The following is a 5,234-nucleotide window of genomic DNA, read 5'->3' as shown; positions in this document are numbered from 1 at the left end:
TAAACCAATAATCTGTCGTACTTGATGTCCATAACCACTAATTTACAGATCTGTGACATGCAGTTTTCTCATATAGTGTATTGTGTACTTACAAGGTACTTGTTTTTCTACTTTCCAAGAAAATAGGTAACTATTTTGTTTTACTTTAGTTATGAATGCAAACAAAATTCTTTCACCTAGAAACTGAAAGAATTTCTGATCTGAATAAATAATTCCACACTTAGGCCTTACGGGAAGGCTTTGTTATATACACTACAACATACAAACTTTACAATTTAAAATACAAGGACTGCACTCCACACATGCAGCAGCACAGCAACAGCACACCACAGCACTCGGAGCAATAGCACAGCAATAATAAAATGTCCTCCCTGCTGTCCATGAGTCAGCAAACACATGTCCTCTTGCTGTCATTCCTTTATGGCAATGATGACTCTAGTTGTAATGATGGCAGGCACTTAGCATACTGATCTCGTCTAACACTCGGACTTGGTCTAACAATCACAACCTCTTGAATTTGAGGAAGCCACCACCAGACTCGGACTTGGTCTAACAGCCCCCCGCAAGCTGACAGAAGGAGAAACAACTGGAAGCTTGGAAACAAGATGCTTGAACCGTGAAGAGGACAATCCTTTTGTAAACAGATCAGCAATCTGGTCTTGAGAACATATGAAATTCACAAATAATTCTTGACGAACCACTTTCTCACGAACATAATGATAATCCACCTCCAAGTGTTTGGTACGGGAGTGAAAAACTGGATTTGAAGCAAGGGCAATGGAGGAAACATTGTCACACTAGATTGTTGGTCGATCAAGATGCAAGTGTAAGTCACGAAATAAAGAGCGGAACCATGATACTTCTGTAGCAGTATAAGCAAGCTGCCGATATTCAGCTTCGGAACTTGACCTACTGACAGTTTTCTGCTTTTTCGAACTCCAAGACACGAGATTGGACCCTAAGTAAATGCAAAAACCACCTGTGCAATGCCGTGTATCAGGATTCCCAACGTAATCAGCATCAGAATATGCTGTAAGTTGTGCAGTACCAGGTTTATACACAAGACCATGATTGTATGTGGCTTTAACATATCGAAGAATCCGCTTAACTGCCATCCAGTGAGTAGTCTTTGGAGAGTGCATGAACTGACAAACCTGGTTTACGGCATAGGAGAGATCTGGTCGCGTGATAGTTAAATACTGAAGTGCTCCGACAACAGTTCGATACATCTCGGAATTGTCATGTGGCTCACCAGTGTAAGCACTGAGTTTCTGTCCGCAGGAAACAGGAGTGGATATTGGTTTAGCATCCAAAAACTTTGTACGCTGAAGCAAGTCCACAGCATACTTGGCCTGATTCAAATGCATTTGATCACCACAATAGGTTACTTCGACACCCAGAAAATAATGAAGAGGCCCCAAGTCCTTCATTGAAAACAAAGTGCCCAGTTTACATATCAAGCTAGACATATGGCGAGTATTGTTCCCTGTCAACAATATATCATCGACGTAGATCAATAAAATCAAGTAGACACCAGAGTTATTGAAAACAAATAAACTGTAATCACACGTGGATGCCTGAAACCCTAATTGAAGCAAAAACTCTGAAAAACGTTGAAACCAGGCTCTCGGAGCTTGTTTCAACCCGTATATACTCCTTTGCAATTTGCAGACATGTGTTGGATGCTGCTCATCAATGAAACCTGCAGGTTGTCGCATATAGACTTCCTCCTTCAGAAATCCATGCAAGAAAGCATTTTGTACATCCAATTGCCTGATATGCCTCGAAACTGCCAAACTAAGAACCAGGCGTATGGTGCTGTGCTTGACCACAGGACTAAAGGTCTCGGTGTAATCAAGTCCAGGCTGTTGATGAAACCCATTTGCGACTAACCTCGCCTTGTGCCTTTCTACAGAGCCATCCGCCCGTCGTTTGATCTTAAAGACCCATTTGTTTGGCAGCACATTCATTTTTGAATGATAAGGAACAAGCTCCCACGTGCCACAGCGCTGCAGTGCATTAAATTCGTGAACCATGGCCTCCCTCCATTTGTGGTGCTTGACTGCCTGACTAAAACAGGTTGGTTCAACTAAAGAAAGATCAGTAGAGACATGCATAGCATATTTAGGATTAGGTTTTTGTATTCCAGACTGTGAGCCAGTCATCATGCGCGGCCTTATGGAAGCACGATCATGGTCTGAAGTTGGCAGAGAATGAGGCGGGAGTGACACAACAACTGGGACTTGCTCATTTAAAGTTTGGTTCGTGGAACTAGGGTCAGAGGGAGATAAGGTGGTTTGAGGATTGGAAGAAGCGGATAACATGGGAGGGTGAGGAAGGGTAGGGTGTTCAGGATTTTACGGGTTGGTCGTGGTGATGTTTGGCTGGGATGGGGACGCTAAAGGAGGAATAGGATTCAGCAAAGGGGGAAAAGTATCTGGCGAAAGTATAGGAAATGTGAACAAAAGATCAGGAGAAGCAAAACTACCTGTGTCATCAACGTTTTCCCGCAAGGATGTGAGTTCCTTAAATGGAAATGAGTCCTCATCGAATAGAACATGGCGAGACAAATAAATTTGTCTTGTGGACAGGTCTAAACATTTATACCCTTGATGATTCAGTGAGTAGCCTAAAAATACACACGGTTTGGACTTGGGTTGAAGTTTATTTTGTGCATAAGGTACAAGCCACGGAAAACACTTACAACCAAACACCTTTAAGGTCTCATAGTTTGGAGGTTTTTCAAATAATGTCTCATAGGGCGAGTTATGAGACAGAACTCGAGTTGGCAATCGATTAATTAAATAAGTTGCTGTTGAACATGCATCAAACCAATATTTGTTTGGAAGGGAAGAGTGAGAAAGCAAGACAATACTCGTTTCGACAATATGTCGATGTTTTCTTTCTGCTAGGCCATTTTGCTCGGGGTGTTTTGGACACGAAAACCGTTGAGAAATGCCTTTTGTTGCAAGAAACTGTTGAAAACTTCGACTTTTGTACTCACCTCCTTCATCACATTGAAGGGTTTTTATTGAAGTATTAAACAAATTTTCGACCTTAGCTTTAAATTGAACAAATATTTCAAACACTTCAGACTTTTTTTTCATGGGAAAAATCCAAGAGTACCTGGAATAATCATCCACAAACAAAACATAATATCGAAAACCTTCAATGGAAATAACTGGAGAACACCAAACATCGGAATGTAAAAGTTGTAAGGGAAATTGGGAAACAGACTCAGAAGTACTAAACGGTAACTTAGTACTTTTTCCTAAAGGACACGAATGACAAAACGTTACATCCGCAGTACCATGAATTGGTACTTGTTTATTGGAAATTAAAAACTTGATAACAGACGACGCAGGATGACCAAGACGTGAATGCCATTTTTTAGCCGAGACTCGAATGCCTAGACACACTGAAATAGGGTTATGGAACTGTCCACTGCCACCAAAAAATGGGTATAAGCCATTCTCACATCGCCCGCGGAAAAGCGTCCTCCGGGTCTTGAGGTCCTTAACAAGAAAAAAATGAGGAAAGATGAGTAAATAGCAATTATTGTCTAGGGTAAAACGGTGTGCAGAGATAATGTTTGTAGAGGCAGTGGGGCAGCGTAAAATATTTTGCAATTTAAATGAGCAAGATTGTGTTTGTAGTTGATTCGAACCCATGTGAGAGATAGAAATGCCAGTATCATTACCTACACCACCCACATTCTGATTACCATTATACTCTTGTGGGTTTACCAGATTCTGGATGTCTGGAGTCACATGAGCATTAGCACCGGTGTCCAAAAGCCACTGTCCATGATTCTGCCGATTGAGAGGAACCGAAGATGTTGCCATGGCAGTAAGCTGTTTTGCTGGAATTCTCCCTTCATAGGCTGCATTCATTCTTTGATAGCAATCTAGGGCAGGATGCCCTTGTTTTCCACATATCTGGCATGTGAGTCGTTCTCCTGTGGGAGTGATTTTCTCACCATTGTATGCCGAGTTTGCCCTTTGATTATTGGTGCGAGGAAAGAACCCCCGCGGATTGATCGCACCACCACCACGTGCGGTCTGAAAAGCACCACGTCCAGTTCCACGAAGTCGTCCACCACGACCTCTGGTAGTGACAAAAGCATTCACCGGAGCAGCCTCCACAGACAGAGCATTCCGTACAGCCATGCGTCTCTCGGTAGTCAGAATGAGGGCCTCAAGTGTAGGATACGTGATTGGAGTATCACATGCTTGAGCAGCACTCACTGTCATTTCATAGGCAGGGCCCAAATTGTTCAAGATAATCTGGACCAGTTCATCATCAGTCACGGGGTTGCCAGCTAGGGCAAGGTTATCAGCAATCGAGTTCATTCGATCAAGATAATCAGCAATAGACATGTCACCATTCTTAGTTTGCATCAGTTCATTGCGAAGAAACAAAATACGATTTTGGGACGTAGAAGCATACCGTTGATCTAGAGCCTCCCAGGTATCATGAGAGGACCTCTTACTGGCGACAACGGACAACACAGAGGGTGTGAGAGAGCCATTGATCCAGCTTAGTATCAGTTGATCATGCTGCACCCAGGTTGTGTAGGCAGGGTTGACAGCAGCAGCACCAGGAAGATGTTTGGGTGGACAGACGATGGACCCATCAACATATCCCATCAGGTTACGACTCTTGAGGATTGGAAGGATCTGAGCCAACCACAAAGGATAGTTGGTTCGATCTAGTTTTATGTTGACAAGCGTAGTCATGGAGGAGAAAGGATTCATAGTAGGGTTGGAAGTTCCAGCGCCGTTTGTGGTATCAGCCATGGAGAAAAAAAAAGAAACAGGATCTAAGTCGTTAGACTGCTAGGGCTCGTATACCATGAAAGAATTTCTGATCTGAATAAATAATTCCACACTTAGGCCTTACGGGAAGGCTTTGTTATATACACTACAACATACAAACTTTACAATTTAAAATACAAGGACTGCACTCCACACATGCAGCAGCACAGCAACAGCACACCACAGCACTCGGAGCAATAGCACAGCAATAATAAAATGTCCTCCCTGCTGTCCATGAGTCAGCAAACACATGTCCTCTTGCTGTCATTCCTTTATGGCAATGATGACTCTAGTTGTAATGATGGCAGGCACTTAGCATACTGATCTCGTCTAAGCACTCGGACTTGGTCTAACAATCACAACCTCTTGAATTTGAGGAAGCCACCACCAGACTCGGACTTGGTCTAACAGAAACAA

Source organism: Pyrus communis, chromosome 10 (assembly GCF_963583255.1).
Source record: "Pyrus communis chromosome 10, drPyrComm1.1, whole genome shotgun sequence".
NCBI lineage: Eukaryota > Viridiplantae > Streptophyta > Magnoliopsida > Rosales > Rosaceae > Pyrus > Pyrus communis.
The sequence above is the reverse complement of the archived record's forward strand: the minus strand, read 5'-3'. Positions refer to the sequence as shown.